The sequence below is a fragment of the Protopterus annectens genome, chromosome 3.part1 (genome assembly GCF_019279795.1).
Source record: "Protopterus annectens isolate FY-2018-M chromosome 3.part1, PAN1.0, whole genome shotgun sequence".
Taxonomy (NCBI): domain Eukaryota; kingdom Metazoa; phylum Chordata; order Ceratodontiformes; family Protopteridae; genus Protopterus; species Protopterus annectens.
The window spans coordinates 1,167,132,061-1,167,153,282 of NC_056732.1; positions in this window are offsets into that span (position 1 = coordinate 1,167,132,061).

Below are 21,222 nucleotides of genomic sequence, written 5' to 3' on the forward strand. Positions count from 1 at the left end.
CACATGAACAGGTGTCAATGTCGACACAGCCACACTCTCTCAGGGACTCACACACATTATCACAGTTGGTAGGGTCAGGATTAGACTTCCTAACTAGCTAGTTTGCCACAAGACAGTAACACGGAGGTATCACATGCACCACATGGGTTATTAAGATGATATATGGGCGAAGGGTATGTGAAGGTATCTAACAACAGATGGTATGCTTCAGTAGGCCAATGGGAGGTGTAGTGAGTGTGAATGGTGTCCAAATCATTATACTCCATATACACACAGACACAGGTGGCCAGTACTGACATGCATGGGTGCATTGCTACACAGGTGTGTAGGGGTTGACTGTGCCAGAAGGATGTGCAAGGCTAAGTAAAGGGTATACCTTGGCATCAGGGCACATGAAAATGGTCTGCAGTGTGGCTCAGGGGTGTAGTTTCTGGATTGGCCCACACAGGTGGGTATTGTATTCACCATCCAGTCATCTGGGTTACTATTGTGGATGGCCAGTGCTGTGCAATGCTTGCCATGTATGTATTCTATGATCCATGACATGGACAGTGTCTGGGATGTGCACACCTCCCACATGCATGTTCTGTGACACGTGGATGTGTACCTGGGGTGTCTGGGGCATGTTGTTTACACAGATTGTTATCAGATGTGACATTCCTGGCATCATGTTGTGGGAACTGCCAATGGATACCAGGTTGACCCTGCACCTACGCTGACAGCATGATACAGGTATTCCCTGAAGTCAGTGGCATCTTTCCATACAGGGCATGTGTATAGGGCATGGTATGTTCTTTGTGGGTTACATTTGTTGGCACTACAGTTGTTGCAGGTGTCCAGTGCTGAACATAGTGCAGGAGCACTGTATGCAATTATGTGCCTATTGTAGTGATGCGACAGGGTGCCATTCCCTCTGTAGTCTGCTGCAATCACACCATAGTTACTATTTGTGGCAATATGCAGGGAACTACCAACATAGTGGTAGTTGCCAAGCCGAGTGTGTTTGTGTATGAGACATGGGTAGAAAGTGTTTTCTGGGTAATAAAAGGGTTGCCTAAATTGTTCACCAGGCCTTGATGTCATACATAAGGGTATGGATTTTCAACCACAGCCTCTCTGCTGTTTGACATCTGTTATCCTTGTAAGGTGGACATTGTGACATATAATAGGCCCACCATATAAGAAATATGCAAAACCTGCTCCACAATGAGTGCAGTTGTTACGCACTCACAGCCACCTCCACACAGGATACAAATGACAAACACACACAGACCAAGTCTCACAGTTGCCATGTCTGGGATTGGAACTCCCACCTAACTAGTACATCACAAGACAGCATTATGCAGTTATAGTGCATGCCACAGAGATTATTGGGCTACTTATTCCCCAAAGGTGTATTTTAAAGTGAATGACATCAGCAGGTTTGCCAAAGAAGGGCAATGGAGGTTGTAATGACTGTGAATGGCCTCAAAAGCAGCATTGCTCCCTACACAGACAGACAAACACACACACACACACACACACACACACACACACACACACACACACACACACACACACACACAAACATTCACACTTGCCATGTCTGGCAATAGACCTCCTACCTAACTAGTGTATCATACTTCTGCATTATGCAGTTATAGCATACGCCACAGAGATTACTGGGCTACTCCTTCCCCAAACTTGTATTTCTAAGTGAATGACATCAGCAGGTTTGCCAAAGATGGGCAATGGAAACTATAGTTCACAGGTTCATAGAGTCATACATGGATAATAGGCTATTGGCTCTAGGGCCTATACATGCCTAGACATAACAATTCTCTGCCTATGACTTCCCACAATATTTACTTCCCTGCTCCCCTGTCTAGCAGGGCAGCTAACATGATCACCGGGGTAAGTGTCCTATCTCCCATCCAATTGTCCAGGTACCTGGTGAAGAGGGCCAAAGAGGCACTCTGCTTGACATGTATGGGCAGTCTATTCCAGAGTCTAGGGAGTCTCTTGGTTAGGAACACATTCCTCCTGCATGTATTGTACATTGTGATGACAGGATTTGCATCCCTGGAGCATGTGGCTGTGAGGTTTTGGAATTCTCTAAGTGTAGCATGTCCAACAGCTGTGGGTTTGACATGGCATTGTATGTTAAGCAGAGATCACCTCTGAGAACACAATATGTGACAGTGTATAGCTGGATGATTTTCAGACGGTCAGCATAGGGCATCTGGTTTAGGGCTGTGGTCAATTCATGAGGTATGTCTGCAGCTTCTCTACTCATTGCAGATGTCTTGTGAGGTACATATGTAACAGACCATTGTAGTCTGTTCTGGGTCTACTGAGAGATGCCTACAGTGGGACAATGGCCTCATTTTCCTGGATGTAGAGCCCTTAGTGGGAGGTGTGCCACATAGCTGGGTTTCCTGACTGCTGTCGTGATGTGGTTATCAAAGGTGAGACCACTGTCCACCTGTGTCCCTAAGTCTGTTATCACACTTTAGGTGTTTAGTGTACCGGCAACTATGTGGTACTTCACAGGTACATGTCCCTTCCCATTGAAGATAACTATATATTTCTTGGCATTGATCTTGAGGACATGGCTCAGGCACCAAGCATGTCTTTCTGTAAGGCCCTTCTGTAGAATATCCACATCATGTGGGGATTCAATATTGGCTCCCAGTGTGCAGTCACCTGTGACCTTTGTTTGCCAGTGTCCCTTACTGTTGGACTGTACTTCAGAGCAGTAGATGCCAAACAAGGGCGGTGCCAGGACTGAACCCTAAGGTACTCCAACTGTCACTTGTCTGGGTTTCGAGTTGGTGTCACCTATATTTACAGTGTGGATTGTGTCAGTACAGCAGTTGGCAGCCCATCGGGTGACATTGGGAATAATGGCCAGCTCAATACATGTATCTATGATTTTAGACTGGAGGATAGTGTTGTAGGGCTTGGCAAGGTCCAGATAGGCTGTGTGAACCACCTTACCCTCTTCCACAACTCTTGAGATGGATTCACAGTTGTCATTCAGGTGGAGGTGACATGATTGTCCCTTCACAAACCCAACCTGGTTAGGGTCCAGTGTTTGCAGGTTGCCAATGCCTTTGTTTTAATTTCCATGATAATACATTCAATGGCCTTGCAGATCAGGCATGTTATACTGCTGGGGATGTAGTTTCCGGGATCCATGGTGGATCCCCCCTTGTGGACTGGGATAACTATAGCTGTGCACCACACGGTGTGCACAAAGCCTGAGGTGTGGCTATGATTAGACATGGCACATAGGTGAGGTACCAGTTCAGCTTGTAGCTCATGTAGTACTCAGCCTGGTATGTTGACTGGTCCCATGGCTGCTGTTGTCATAGCTCTGTAGAGTGTGGCTTTTAACTATGTGGCTGTTATTACCAGAATATGGCACTCTATCCATATTGAAATGGGCCCCTTGGGGGTTGGGAGAGGGGTGCAGTTGGCATTAAATCGATCTGCCAGGATATTGGCAATATCCCTGGGAGCAGTAGATTTAATACCATCCTGTTGTAGCTCACATCAGTTCTGAGCATTGCCATTTAGATTCCTCACATAGCTATGGAACCACTTGCAGTTGTCTTTGGCATATTTAGCTATATTATGTTCATGACTAGCTTTGGTGGATGTTATGAGGGATTTCTGCCTCTTACTGTAGCTGGTAAGGGAGTATTGTGTATCCTGGGAATTCCCCCATTTCTGCAACAGTTTCTTCCTTTTGTTGTACAGTATGTTTATGGCAGGAGGCCACCACATCGGCTTCCTTTTCTTGGTAGGGATTGTCTTGGTTCAATACTGGATGGCACAATTCATGCACAAGTGGATGTGCTCATACAGTCATTCATGTATGATTCAGCAGTTGTCCTTTCAGTTCCCATTTGCATGGGTGTCATGATGTTAGGCATGTCTGACATGTGTAGCATGACATTGACTTTGGAGTTGTGTCTTACAGAGGTTTCCTTACTGGGGTGTGGGGGAAGGATGTTGATGTTAAGGGTGATTAGCTCATGGGCATACCTGACCACAGATGGGGAGACCATAGGTGGGAGCATTGATTTCTCATGTTGGTAATGACCAGGTCTAGAATATTTGAGCCCCTGGTGGGACTATGAGTTACTTGATCCAGGGCATTGGGAATTATGAATTCCAAGAACCGTTGGGAACACGTGTTGGTACACAAGTAGTAAACCGAAAATTCAACACCTCGAATCCACAGGCAGCAATGTTTAATAATGAAACAGGAACCAGTACAAATAAAATAAACGCACTAGTCACAGTACCAAACAAAAGAATATATTAACGTTGTCTGTATTGTCATTTTCATCAAGTTCGTCAGATAGCTGTTAGCTTTCATTCATCCCCTTATTTATAGGGCTACCAATTAATTCCTCTCCAATGTAATAAACAATTCAATTACATAAATATCCTAGTGTGTTTCGATAACAATTTAAATATGAATAAAAAATTATGTCACTCTATTTAATATGTAATCAGAATATAATATTAAAATTACTACAAACACAAGTATTTAATACAAAATATATATTTAAAAATATGAAATTTGTAAAATTGAACACAATTACTCCCTCTAGTGACTTCTATGGACATATTTTCTCAAAAAAACAAATCCATTGTACCAAAACATACTCAAAATGCATGTTATAACGTAATATAAAATAAAAACCTTCTCATAATAATTTTAAAAGAAATGAATAGTAAAATTTTTTTTCAAAGTTTAGCAGATCTCAATTTGAGTACTGGACCCAGGGAAATCATATCGTTCAAACCTGGGAACCACTCTAGTACAATTTGCCAAAATAATTCTCTATATTCCACCCGGGTTTCCCACATTCCTCCCCTAGGGTCAAATTCCACTACCTCTAATACAAAAAACTGGAATTTAGCTTATTTACATGTTTTGGTGTGTTTGTATAATGCATTACTATCCTTCTTAGTCCTGATGTCATATAGATGTTCATAAATTTGTTTTAACTTCCTTTCACTTTTGCCAACATAAAAGGAATCACATTCTTTGCATACCGATAAATATATTATTCCTTTTGTATTACAATTAATGTATGCATTCAAATGGAGTTTCCTTTTTCTAGCTTTTAGGTAATAACAGTCACCAGTTATTAAATGGGTACAAAAGTTACATGCTTCACATTTAAACAGTCCTCTTTTATTTTGTATCCCCTTATTCATACCAACATTCTTTGAACCCCTCTCTATTAGATTTTTTATAGTGTTTCCTTTACGGTAAACTTATTTAAGACTGTCATCAAATATGAAGTTGAGATCTGATAGTTTGGCGAAATGTCCCCACTCTTTATCTATAATTTTCCTTATCAGGCCAGACTGGCCGTCATAAGTGGTTATAATACCTGTACCATTCGTGTCTAATGGGTTCTCTTTGATACTCATTATAACTTCTTTTTCAGCTGTGCCTATAATTGGGGCAAACCTGGTATTCCTACCTTCCAGTACCTCTATCAGTATTTCATCAAATAAATTACCAGGGTAACCCCTATTTAAAAACAGTTCTTTCAGCCATTCACATTCCTTTTTGAACCCCTCATTGTCAGAAGTCATCCTGCTTACACGGACTAACTGACCCTTAATCACCCCTCTTTTTTGAGAATAGGGGTGAGAACTGTTGTAATACAGATAAGAGTTCGAAAATGTCTCTTTTCAATAAACATTCAAAACAAATTGATTACCATCTTTTGTGATGGATACCTCTAGGTAATTTAATGCATGATGTTCAAATTTAGATGTAAAACGTAAAAAAGTGGTTGTGTTGTTGAGATAGTCAACCAGGTTCTCAAAAGATGTTTGATCCCCTTTCCACAACAGACACAGGTCATCTAGGAATCTACCATAGAAAACCCAGGACCCTTTGTACTTCGAATTTAGTAAAAAATGATTTTCCCAATAAGCCATAATAATGTTGGCGTAACACACCTCTCACTTGTTTGAAGTATTCCCCTTCAAAAAATATAAAGTTGTTCTTCAACACCATTTCCATAAGTACCAGTACAGTTCTAAATTCATTGTGTGTTAGTATTTGGTGTTCAACCAACATTTCTTCAAACCATTCTAGACCAATGTCATGAGGAATACTGGTAAACAGGTCTATAACATCAAGAGTACCAAAAGATAGTTCTTCAGAACATAATGAATGATCTAGTTTCCTTAATAGGTCCCATGAATCCTTTAAAATGTTTTTATTGTTAACAACAAGACTCTTCACTTTTAAATCCACATATTTTGCAAGGGGTGCCGTTATAGAACCCTCAGCTGATACTATTGCTCTCAAGGGAGGGTCATTAACATCCTTATGTATTTTCGGAATTCCGAAAATAGAAGGTACTTTAGGTCTTTCTACTTTTAAATATCTAAAAGTTTCTAAATCAATTAACCCCTCCATTAGTAAATCATTAAGAATGTAAATCTTCTTATAAGCTATATTAATCTCATTTATGGAAGTTCTAATATATTTCTCTGAATTATTTAAAATTTCCATCATTTTACCCTCATATATTATATGTTCCATAAACACCACTCCCCCACCTTTATCGGGTTTCATAACCCTAAGATTTTTGTCATTACAAATTTCCCCTAGCATACTTTTTTCTGGTAATGTCAGATTTTGCTTCACATGTTTTTGTTTTAAGGTATTTCTTAGTGTGTTCCCAATGTTCTTTCAAAGTTTTTTAACTGTGGATGCAGTGGAGGGTTAAAAGTACTCTTCCGTCTCAAACTGTTTTCATTTCTTTCAGATGTTATACCATTAAACATTAGTTGTAAATTCTTTTTCCTTAAAAATAGTTTAAGGTCCACCAATAACTTAAAAATATTTGTTTTCTATTTATTCATATTTAAATTTTTATCGAAACACACTAGGATATTTATGTAATTGAATTGTTTATTTCATTGGAGAGGAATTAATAGGTAGCCCTATAAATAAGGGGTTGAATGAAAGCTAACAGCTATCTGACGAAGTTGATGATGAAAACGACAATACAGAGAACGTTAATATATTCTTTTGTTTGGTACTGTGACTAGTGCGTTTATTTTATTTGTACTGGTTCCTGTTTCATTATTAAACATTGCTGCCTGTGGATTAGAGGTGTTGAATTTTTGGTTTACTAGTATCGTTTTAAACACCATCCGCTTGTTTAATTGGTACACAAGTAGTTTCCCAGTTAATGGCAGGGTAGTGTAAGTATTAGGGTGTTTGCTTGTATCTTAATATTTCACAGTATGTTTCAAAAGCTGTAGAGGGTGTTATGGGGCATGGTGGGGGATCAGTACAAAGGTATAAGATTTGGAATGCAGTCTAACCTACTGTTAGATGCACCGGGGGTATTTCAGACACATTCTGTTGGGTAAGTAGCCTGGTGTTGTGAATATGGACACTCCTCCAGCTTTGTTGTTTTGGTCCTGGTTTGGTGGCCAATGGGTGTGGTGAGAGCTGTACCTGGAATTGCAGGGGTGCTTTCTGGAGGCTTGGATCAGGTCTCTGTTACTGCACATTTATCAATGTTCTCCATTTGTAGATGTGCATAATGACTGTGAATCTCCAACTTTATTGTTTTGTTACTGGTTTGGTGGCCAATGGGTGTGGTGAGAGCTGTACCTGGTATTGCAGGGGTGCTCTCTGGAGGCTTGGATCAGGTCTCTGTTACTGCAGAGTTATAAATGTTCTCCATTTGTAGGTGTGCACAATGACTGTGAATGGCCAAAAAAACATTGATCCCTCCACAGAGTTTCACAGTTGCCATGTCAGGGAATAGAACTCCTACCTAACTAGTACATCACAGTACAGCATCATGCAGTTATAGGACATGCCACAGAGATTACTGGGCTACTCTTTCCCCAAAGGTGTATTTCAAAGTGAATGACATCAGCAGGCATGCTAAAGTAGAGCATTTGAAACTGTAGTGAGTGTGACTGGCCTAAAAAGCATTGATCCCTACACAGACACACACACACACACACAGTTGCCATGTCTGTGATTAGAACACCTACCTAAATAGTACATCACACTACAGCATTATACAGTTATAAGATGTGCCATGGAGATTACTGGGCAACTATTTCCCCAAAGGTGTATTTCAGGGTGAAGACATCAGCAGGCTTGCCATAGTAGGGGGAATGAGGAGTGCAGTGTGTGTGCATGGGCCATAACCCATTCACCTGGAGGCAGATACACAGCACTCAGGTACATACCAGTTTATATTCCACAGAAACGCGTATACAACTGCTAGATGACTACTGACTTGTACAGTCTGGTTACACAATTAACACAAGCACCACAGACACTATAGTGCTGAGTGATTCCAGGGGCACCTGTTTATATTGATTGACATTTGCAAATCATGAGGTTTTAGCCAATTGCATGTGTGCTGGGTGGGACAGGCCTCATGATGGAAGGATCTTTGTCACTGTCACTCTCTTCCACACATCTATGTATGTGTATTTTTTGCCTGTGTTGTCCTTGGATATAAATGTGTATTCCTATATAATCTGTGTGCAGAGCATGATTGGTGTTTATTGAGGAGTGTATGTAGTAACATCTGTGACTGTCAGATATGTATGGTCCACTGTTGTTGCCAGACATGGGCTTCATTTCTGTGCGTGAGCATGCCCAGTATGACCTTTCAGTATTTTGTTGTCTGACATGGCCTTTATTTCTCTATGCATGGGAGCATGCCCAGTATGACCTTCTGTATTAAATAGAGTATGTGGAAAAAAACAGCGAGTAAGGTGTTTGCATAGTTTATAGTGGTGTGCTGGGCTGGTCTGGTCTGCTGCCTGTGTAATTGGCTGATTCTGATACATTTCACCTGCCAGTTATGCTGGTTTTCCATGATTACCTTCCTACTACTGTTTTCCCTTCCCATTGCCTTCCTGTTTAAGCCAAGGGGCACACTGCACAAACACAGTGCTCAGATGTGCACAGAGCTGCTATTTCCTGATTTATGTTTTTTTTTTCTTTAGAAACCGGGGCACGGCTTGCACACCCGTTTAGGCAATGCAAAGAGTGCTAGGTAGCCTCCGACACATCCCCTTGCTTAGCTCTGCTAAGCTAAAGGCATACTCGAGCCACAGGGCTCCAATAAGCTTACAGTAAGCCTGGCACACACCCCTATGATGGCAGCTAACTTTTAGGCTTGAACCATGCCATTCCTGCACTTACATGGTTGGGTGCTGGCTAGCATTGAGGGGAAATCTGGGATTCAGTATCATTCCCCCCATTTGCATAGGATTGCCTGCTAATGCGTAGTTACAGGTCCTACACTGAGCCTTCCCCTTTAGCAACCACTATTCACTGGTCATGTTGTCTTCTGCCTGCCATTGAGTGTAATGGCAAAATAGTGATTTTGGTTAAAATGCTTATTTCAGGTTTTTTTTTTTTTCGGCCCAATCCCATTTGTGCACCACTGCCCTACGCTTAAACAGCTGACATCAGCTAAAAAAAGTAAAATTTTTTTTTTGCCAACTGTTTTCCATGCCAAAGGCCATATATTTTGCCATTGACATGCTTTACACTTACTATACACCCGTTATTTGGAGCTGTCATGGCTCTGTTTTTAGTTTGCAGAAATGTACTCTGTTACTAACCAAGTACATTTCTGCACACTACACTAGTCTTGCATGGCCGGCTGACAGATTCCTGGATCACAAATTCACCTCATTTGCATGGTTTTCAACTGCAAATGGGGTAATTTGAATACAGGAGTGGTGTCCATGCAGGAATAGTGCAGGAGCTCTCATGCACACCCTGGAGTTTAATTCCTGGATTGCACAGTGGCCATATTGACTCCAGGAGCTCCTGCAGTATTCCTGCACATCATGCAAAGCTTGCTGAATCTGGGGGAGAGAAAAAAATGGCTATTTAAAATAATAGCATCAGGCAATAGTACAAACTCTAAGGGTGTTGCAATTCTTATTAAAAAAAAATCCTTCAGTTGGGAAATGACAGAATGTGTGGCTGACCAAAATGGCAGATACTTATTTGTACTAATACCCACTGATTAAAACCTGTTCTATTCTTAAATCTATATAGCCCATGTGTAAAACAGCAAAATATTATTATTGAAATATATAATATCTTAATGAAATTTCCAAGCTACTATTACATACTAGGAGGTGACTGGAACATGGTTCTTAACCCAGAAACAGACAGGTCTACTAAAAACAAAATATACAACTCCCAAATTTTATTAGCCATAAAGAACCTAATAACCGATTACAACTACCTGACCCATACAATTTTAGTGACAGCAAATCCTCAGTTAACAAACATATGTATTACTCTCCATGTTATAAATCATGGTCTAGAAAAGATTTCTTCCTTGTCTCCGAGTTACTTCTTGAAACAAAACCAGAATATAAGATAGAACCTGGATTCCTCTCAGACCATTCTAAAATTACCATAACACTGATCCCACCTAGTGACAAGAACAATAAATGCAAATGCCCATCATGGTCCTTAAATCCAAACTTCTTGCAAAAGAAGGATGTAATCCAAGAAATAAATAATAAACTACTGGAAATAGGCAATACTCCTTTAGATAATAACATACCATATGATGTGCGGTGGGCAACTTGCAAAGCAAGAATGAGGGGAATATTAATTCAGAAAGTATCCCATTACAAAAAAAAATATTCAAAGAAGAAGAATATAAACTACAAACCAAATTGAAAAAAGTTGAAATGAAAATTCAAATCAAATACAGCTCAGACCTAAAAACACAGATGATGAACTTGCAAAAAGAATTATACCTCTTACATTCAAAACAATACTCTTTTGTTGAGATGAAGATGCTAGCTAGATATTTTGATAGTGCTCAGACCCCTTCCAAACTACTAGTAAGAATAATTGCAGCCAAACAAGCAATATCACATATAACAGAATTAGACTATGAAGGAGTGAAAATTAGTACAAATCAAGAAATCGCAAAGACCTTTGAAGACATATACCGAACACTGTATGGGCCACAAAAGCAAACAAAATCAGAAGATTGTATACATTTCTTAAGAAACCTAACCTTCCAAAAAATAAATGAACAACAAAATGAACTGTTAAGAGCACCATTCACAAAAGAAGAAATTCTAGCTGAAATAACTAAACTAAAATCAAGTAAGGCACCAGGACCAGATGGTTTCACGAATTAATTTTACAAAACCTTTGCCCAAAACTTAGCAAACAATTTACTAAAACTATACAACCACATCAGGGAGTTTCGCATTATAGATCCATAATCCAAAGAAAAAATTCCAGAGGCAACACCATACAAAGTGAAGGAGACTTTATTGAAGAATAACATAAACCATAAATATGAGAATAGTGAGCGCTTTCACGTTGCTATGAACGCTTCTTCAGACTTAACAACTTCATTATCACAGTCAACTGTTTAAATACATCCTGGTATTAAAATCATTATTGTTGAACCAATAGCATTTATCTATACTTTAATGTGTATATGGTCTATCTTTCAAAAAAGGTTTAAGAGACACTTTCTCATTTAACCCATGTCTTTTTCTGTCTGTAGTTTCAGTATCCATTTGTTTTCTTCTTTTTCAGTGTGATTTTTGATATTACCTAGTCTCATGTTCTTTATTATGAATTCTATTACTTGTTTGTGTCTTTCGGCTTTTCCCGGTTAGGGGTCGCCACAGCAGAACTCCGGTCCGCTAATGATTAAGACAAATTTATGAGATAAATCATTGTAAATGGTGTGTTTGCATTCTATTCGTCTTCCAATGTGTATGGCGCATAGGTGTTCCCTGACCCTTTCAAATAGTGTTCTGTTTGTTTTACCAATATAAAATGAATTACATTTCTGACATAAAAATAAATACTACAAACGCTTTGTGGATGATATTTTTCGTGTATGGGAAGGTATTGTTGAAACCTCAAAAGTGTTTTTACAATATATCAGTGACACCACAGATTTCTTATCATTTACAGCAAATTGTTCTAAAGATAAGATAGAATATTTGGATGTACTAGTAAATAAAGATCTTAAAGGCATACATACTGAGATGTACAGGAAAAGCTGCAGGAAAAATGCTCTTTTACACCGTAACAGTATGTATCTACCACATATATACCATAACCTAGTGAAAAGTCAATGACTGAGAGCAGCTAGACTAACAAGCCATGATATAACTTTCCAAGAGACACTCAACACCCTTAAAGGTGAAGTTGTAGAAAGAGGATATAAAGTCAATGAATGTGAAGATCTATTGAATAATATAGCAGTGGATAGATAAGGGAGAGGTAGACCCTTCTTTCACAGAGACAGAAAATATGAACAAGGGAGAAGAGATATTCCCAAGCATACGAATAGACTCACAATCCCATACACCAATAATAATAGAATCAGAGAAATAGTGAGGAAACACTGGAATATACTCACAGTAGATGACTCCATTTTAGAAATAGTGGGCACTCAACCCAGATATTCATATAATAATACCACATCATTGTAAAGGATGATATGTTATGAACAAACCAAGACATGTAGTGTACAATCAGAGAGGAAAGGAACTTTTGCTGGCAGGAACTGCAATCAATGTTCCCACAGGGCTAACACCAATACATTCAGGCATCCAGATACAGGGAATGTATACATTTAAACACTATGTAGATTACAAGTTGCGTGACATAGTGTACCTGGCTTTATGTCAGAAATGTAATTCATTTTATATTTGGAAAACAAACAGAACACAATGTGAAAGGGTCAGGGAACACCTATATGTCATACACAAGGAAGACAAAGGGAATGGATTAGCCAAACACACCATTTACAATGATTTATCTCATAAATTTGTCTTCCTAGTAATAGAATTCATAACCAAGAACATGAGACTAGGTAATATCAAAAATCACACTGAAAAAGAAGAAAACAAATGGCTACTGAAACTACAGGCTGACAAAGGACATGGGTTAAATGAGAAAGTGTCTCTTAAACCTTTTTTGAAAGATAGACCATATACACATTAAAGTATAGAGGTGTTATTGTAAACATATGATCAATGCTATTGTCTTTTTTCAAATTATTAGTGTTATGTGTCTTTTTAGTCACTGCTACATATATATATATTTATGCACATTTTTTAAGTATTTATATGGATACATTTTTTTAATTTTTTATGTTTTACTTTTTTTATAATATTATGGTTGTTGCAAGAATAGTTATACTTGTTTACATTTTTTATACATAGCTATTTCCGACCATGTAGTTGTTTTCAGATTCATCAGATACAACACATTGTTATACTTTCTGATAGATTCTATAGATATACACATGTATGTCTATATATACCTTCAACTATACATACGTATAGATATACACCTTTTTATGCCATTTTAATTGTAGTTATTTCAATATAGCTATTAAATAATACACATATTTATTACATTACCATATATTTTCATATAACTACATATGGTCACAATGCCTTTGTATGCAGACATGTCGGCACTATTACACTCATATATAAATTATATTGTGTTACTGCTTGGAAATAATAGCAGGATGATATTTTAATTTTTAATTTTTAATTTATGTAATTTATGTAATGAGGTGTAGTTTTTTGAAAAATTCATTAATTTGTGAATGGTTCAACAATTAATGATTTTAATACCAGGATGTATTTAAACAGTTTATTTTGAGAATGGAGTTATGTCATGTCTGAAGAAGTATTCTTAGCAATGCAAAAGCACTCACTGTTCTCATATTTATGGTTTGTGTTATTCTTCAATAAAGTCTCCTTTGCTTCGTATTGTGTTGCCTCTGGATTTTTTCTTTGGATTTTAGTTCACACTATCACAAGAGGCACTTTACCCTGAAGACTGAGTTTCTGTTATCTTCATTATAGATCCATACATAAATGTCTCCAGAACTATTTTTATTCATAAGCCTAACTCAGAAAAATCACATCCACTAAATTACAGACCAATCTCACTAATAAATATTGACATAAAAATCCTAGCTGCTATCCTAGCAAATAGACTTAAAATAGTATTGTGAGTAATCATCTCTCCAGAACCAGCTGTGTTTGTCCACTCTAGGCAAGCCTGGGATAACATGTTTACCCTAGATGCAATAATGAAACTATGCGAAAAAGAAAAAAAAAAAAAACAAGGTATGCCCTGGCATTAGATACTAGCAAAGCCTTTGATAAAGTTAATCAAGAATTTCTATTTGAAACACTGTCATTCTATAACATTCCAAAATAATTCACTGGAATAAATAGAAAGATATGTAAAAGCTCATACACACCAAGTAAAATAAATAAAATAGAATCCAAACCAATAAGAATTGTAAATGGCACAAGGCAGGGTTGCTCCCTCTCTCCATACCTTTTCAATTTATATATTGAACCCCTATTCCTTCGCATATTCCAGCACAGATATCATCACATACCTCACATATATATCACATACCTAAGTGTCTAAATAATAAAATTGTCCTAACAGCTTTTACAGATGATGTCAATATATATTTCGAAACCCCTAATACAGACCTCAGTAAAATTATGAAATCTATTAAAAATCTCTCATAAGTATCAAACTATGAAATTAACACATCCAAATCCAAAATATTTCCAATTAATCTGCTAGGCCATAAAGAATACTATTTCCCAGACACAGCAATTCAAATTGATTACACCCTCAAATACTTAGGAATACTTTTCGATCTTAACCAGAAGTCAAAAATCCCAAACAACTTAAGAAAGCTATGGACACAGGTAATTCAAGACTTCTATAGATGGAAAAATATGAAGCTATCAACCTTAGCTAAGGTTGCAGTCATTAAAATGAATGTTCTGCCAAAAGTGATTTATCAATTAAACGCAACAAAGACTAACATCCCTGAAAACTTCTTTCACCAAATCTGCACAGAAATAGCTAAATTCATCTGGTACCCGAAATCAACAAGGATCAAATACTCTAAATGAATCCTGCTGAAAGAAAGAGGGGGACTGGGTCTTCCAGATTTCAAGCTATATTATGATATAATTTACTCGAACAGAATACTACAGATATCAGAACACTCTCCTATGGCTAAAGAATGGTCAAAAACATGGGTTAAACTATGGTTTGAACATGTTAAATCATTAAATATTAATCCTAAAGCCATACTTTTTATCCAGAAAGAACAATTCAAGACAATAGGATTACATAAATCATTAAGAAATAATATTATTTTCCGGAAGCTACTTGAATCTATAAACCTAGTTGGTACTTTGACTCTTCTGCAACCTATACATTTAAATCATAATCTCAAATTAAATAATATGATAAATGTCAATTTAATATCCACAAATTAAGAACTATACCATATGGGACATTCTCAGAATGAAAGATTATATTATAGAAGAGACCAGAGAAAAGCTGAAGCTCAGCAAAAAATGTATAATAATTCTAAGACAATTTAAATATCTGGCTGCCACGCTGGGTAACTTTAACAATTCAGTACAAGCAGATATAAATACTACATCACTGTTACAATGCCTTTCTTATAAAAAATGTTCTTTAACACATACAAGTTAATTACATCCATCAAATATCAATCATCTTTACTGTGCTCTGCCTACTGGAATGAGAAAAATGAAAAATATAATGGATGAACAAAAATCCAGAGCAATAGGAAACTACACTAAAATTATCCCCTTTCAAGAGTTTAATCTATACACAATTGATGATCAACAATAATGCCTACTATACACCGGTGATTTTAAATAAATTGAATTCAAACTACTCCCCAAACTGTCTCTATTCTCTAACAGTGAACGCTGATCTCTTTCACATCCTATGCGGCTGTGCATTTACATACAAGTTATGGTGTTCTCTGAAGGTGAAGTTAGAAAAAATGGGTTATGAGCAGTCAACATTATCGTGGGAATTTGCTATCCTACATATAACCCACCAAAAATTACTTAAGCAGGACACACAGATATTATTCAGATTATTTGCGCTAATGAAACTATATATCAGCCAGAACTGGACAGACAGAACCAAACAATCATGGGAGGAATTCAAGAACAAAGCTACTAGATATATTACAGCACATAAATTAATCACAAGAGATAGTAATAAACACATGCATGTTCAAAAATATTGGAGTCTCCCTCTGAACCCCATTCTAAAAGAATGAATATTTTTCAAAGAATTAAATCATCACATTGTATACAAAATCCCCCTATACTAAGTAAAGTACAAATCAAAGAAGCTTAAACAAGCAACTTAAGGATGAATCAAATACAGATACTTCTCTGTCATGCTTCTGCCCTTTAGCTGCTGTTGCACCTGCTGTAAATATTGTATATAGTGTGTCAGAGTTTACTACACCATTCAGTTAAGATAATTTGATGCCTTTCCTGTTAAAATTTGAAAATAAATAGTAAATGGGTTTTAGTCTATGTGACTTAGTAGAAATATGACCTGATTGCATGTTGAAACAAATATTACTTTGTATCTGACAATTTTTATCTACTGTAATATACTTTTGGAAAACAAATAAAAATAAATATGGAAAAAAATAAGTGTATTAGTTAAACATGTTAGTATACATCTCCCACACATATATATTACTCTCTATGTCAAAAAATAATGTTTAAGAGTATTTAAATAAAATAATAAAGGGACTTGTGTATATATATATATATATATATATATATATATATATATATATATATATATATATATATATATACCATTTTAGATACTATAGAAAAAGCATTTTGATAAAGTATATTTTTTGTTTGTTTTACCTTGTATTTGATCATGAGTTGTAATACATGATAAACTTGTATACATGTGAGAAAGCTGTGTATGTGAAATAGAAAATGAAAACATTACTTTTCTTTAATTTTTTTCTATTTTTGTCCTTCAAAGACCAGCCATTTCTTGTTGCTTATCACTTTAAGATGAGAAGAGTCCAACCCAAAGTTCTCCCACCAGGTTACCAAATGCTACACTCAGCTAGACCCAGCAGTAAAGGTGATGGAGTAGCAATACTCTACTCCTCCTACACTGTAACTCCCTACACCAATTCAATTCCTAAATGTGCCAGTTCTAAACTATCCATTGTCCTCTTCAAATTCAGCAAACACAAATCCATATGCATAACTGCCCTCTACATTCCCCCAGGTAATAACATCCCTATCCTTGAAAATATACTCTCCTGGTTTTCAGCTAACATCAAAAATGTAACATTTATTCTAGGTGACATTAACATAAACTGAACAACAATTAACTCTACACCCCCTTCTGTAAATATCAACCTCTACAACTACACCCAACTGGTAAACTCTCCCACCAGACTAAACAAAGATGGTACCACTGGTACCATCATTTACTGGATCTTAGTGTCTCACCCAAACCTAATTTCAGACACTGACATCCTTCCTGACTCTCTCAGTGACCACCAGCCTGTATTTGCTGACCGTCATTCCTCTCACCCTCAAAAACATCACCACTATATTCAATCTTGGAATCTCTTTCATTTCAGCCCACAAACATTCAGAGACTGTCTAAAAGCAAGAGATTGGTCACCCTTAAAAAATGTTGCCTTTTGATAGTGCCATTCAATACTTCAACAGCACTTTCCTAAACCTTCTTAACAATGTCACTCCACTAAAAACCAAAAGAGTTAAAGCTTTTACCTCCCCTTGGTTAACTAAAGAAATCAAACAAATCATGCACCTGAGAGATAAGAAATGGAAACTATACCAGAAAAATAAATCACCCTCTGTCCTAACTGAAGTTAAATAACTCTGTAACACTGTAAAAAAAATAATAATCAGGGATTGTAAATCATACTATAGCAAACTACAATCTGAGCACTTAGCCAACTCTAGAAAAATCTGGAGCTACATCTTCTCCCTCTTTCAACCTGTCAACAAGGATAACCCATGCCCAAACTTACATTATACTGAACTAGAAACTGTCTCTCTTTTCAATAACGTCTTCATTGACTCCATAGCTAAACTTACTACCACCTTCTCTCACTCCTCTTCATCTCCCTCCAACCAATTCCCCTACATCTCCTTCCAATCTGACTTCCCTTACTCCAAATTTTAACTTCTCTCCAGTCTCTACAAACAAAATAAAAAAAAAACTCCTCTTCCAACTGAAACCATGATCTCCTGCCCCTGATAACTTACCTGCATCTTTCCTCAAACTATCTGCAGATAGCATTGTCTACCTTATCTCCATCATAATAAACAGATCCATCCAAGAATCATACGTCCCCTCCCTCTGGAATCATGCTTATATCATCCCACTCCATAAAGGAAGCACAAACACTGACACTTATAACTTTCGGCCCATAGCCATCCTTTCCACACTATCAAAAATCATGGAGAAATGTATTCAATCCCAAATTATATCTTATCTGACCCAAAACAACCTACTAACCCCAACACAACATGACTTCCATCCTGGCCATAGTACCATCACTACCCTTCTCTCATTTCTAGACTCTATTAACCTTGCACACGATTCTGGCAAAATTGTCTCCACCCTGTTCATTAACCTCTCCAAATCCTTTGATACTGTTTCCCACCCCTTAATCTTATCCCAACTCTCCTCTCGCAACCTCACCCCTCTGACTATCACCTGGTGGTTAACTAGCAACCTCTCTGAAAGACAGCAAGCCATAAAATGGAATAACTCATTCTTTGCATTTCTTCACATGCCAACCAGTGTTCCCCAAGGTTCTATCCTTGACCCCCTCCTCTTTAACGTTTTCATAAACAACTTCCACCAGCTTCTCTCTGATACCACACTAATCCAATATGCTGATGACTCAACTATTATCTGTTCAGCAGGCACCCCCTCTAACCTTCTTCACAAAACTCAGTTATCCTTCTCTAATACCGAATCTTGGATGCATACAAATCACCTCACCTTAAATGTCAATAAAACAAAGCTAATGCTCTTCTCCCCATCCAAAAACACCAATATAGACAAAATCTCTTTTACCGTAACTGCTCAGAATACGACCCCCATAGAAATAGTGTCACATACCAAACTGTTAGGTGTCATAATCTATGAAAATTTAAAATGTGACATACACATTCAAACTTACATAAAAAAAAATGCCAAAAACTTGGTCTCCTGTACAGACACAATCGGTACCTCTCTCCTTCTACCACACAAACCCTTACCTCTACTTACGTCCTACCCTCTCGTATGTATGGTACTCCCTTATTCACTAATCTTCAGTGTGGCTTACAGGCCAAGCTGATAACCTGCTACAATAAGATCTCCAAATTTGCCACCAACTCCAGAAATACATCTCACCACTGTCTCTCACTACAGTCTCTGCAAAGGCTTGAACTTCCTAACTACATCACACTTCTCACAGTTACTACTACCCACAAGCTTATATTCCAACCTTCTATCTGTCCCTCTCTCTCCACCTCCTTAGCCCCGTACAGTCCCAACTGCCCACTTAGATCTAAAAACTATAATCTTCTAAAAATATATAAACTTCTTCGACCCCCAGGACACCTACTATTATCTTGCTCCTTAGCTAAACCCTGGAATTCTCTTCCTGCCTCCCTTCATAATATCCAAAGGCACTCTAACTTCAAATCCCTTCTGTAGTCTCACCTATTTTTGAAGTGGGAATGCTCCTGTTACCCTACTACATAACTCCTTATATCCATTTCCCAAGCACTACAGCTTATATTTGCTTCTATAGTGCCCATCTATGTCTACATTTACTTCCTCTGCCTGACACTTGTTAACTCCCCCTGAACCCACTCTCTCTCCACTAAAAAAACATCCTTTTTACCTCACCTTTTTCCATCTATTCAGATTTCTCTGGATCCCAAAAAAATGTTTATACTTGTAATTATACTTTGTAAATATCATGAACTGTTTATAATCACATATATACTTTGTATATATTACTTAGTCTATTGTATCACATTGCCTTTTCTTTTTAACTATGCCTTTCAATATTATATGATACCATTGTTCTTGAACATTGTATATCCATCTATGTTTGTAATTATAACTATTGTATAACTGTCAATATCTGTGGAGTTTTTCTCCCTGGGCCTCCACTGAAAACGGGCTCTTCCAGGCCCAGTGGATGACCCTGGTCATCAAACTGAAATAAATAAATAAATTAAAACGTTTCTTATCTGTGAAAGGTCCACTGTATCTTCTAGAGAATTTCTGAACTTCTGGTAAAAAGATTCTAATTCTGGTTGGAAAAATGACTTGACCTTTAATGTTAAGCTTCTTTAAGTCTTTTATAAATGGAATGCATGACTTCCTTTTGGTCATACCAGATGCAGTATAGTCACTGTCAAACCTGACAGCGTTGTTATTTATTTTTATCAGAGAATTAGCCCAAACAGTCTTTAGTACCAGGTCCTTCTCTTGGCTGGAGGAAAATGTTACAATAATAGCTTTGGGGACTGGATGATTTTCCTTCAAAGAAGAAGTCAAGAGTTCTATGGCCTCTTTCAATACTAAATGAGAGAGCTTCTAGTAAATTTAGAATTTTAGGTATTCTTCCCTTTTTGGTATTCCATATATCCTAATATTATTTGTTCAAGATCTACTTTCTAGGCTGTCTAGTTTTTCCACAAGCCTAGTATTTTGTTATAACAGGAGTTTTATGTGATTCTCACTCTCTGCCATTCTGCTATCCAGGTCATTTAATGTGCCTTCTATTGCTGAGATCTAAACAGATTGATTTTTTATGATCTCTTTTAACATTTCTGTTTGTCTTTTTTGGAATCTTCTTTTATACTGTCCATTTTGATCTTCAGTTTATCAAATTTAACAGAAAGCTACTGGGTACTGTCTATTATAGATTGTGGTTCCTTTTTCACTGAGATGTCTTGAAAGTTCATGTTTGAGTGGCTCATTGTGTCACAACAGTCAATCAAACTTCGGACAGGAACAAATCAAAGAAAAAAACATAAAAACTTGATTTTTTTCTTTTGCATAGTTGATCAAGTTTGTTTAAAAGCCTCAAAATGCATAAGAAAATATGTTTTTGTTAAGTTTGTATAATAAAATCTTATTAGAAAAAAGGAAAATAAAGCAGAGCGAAGACTTAGTGCTGTTAGCAGTTTGCCATCTTGGCCATATACCCCCACAATGATCTTTTAAATTATAATATATATTAATGTTTCTCAGAGTTATTAGAAACC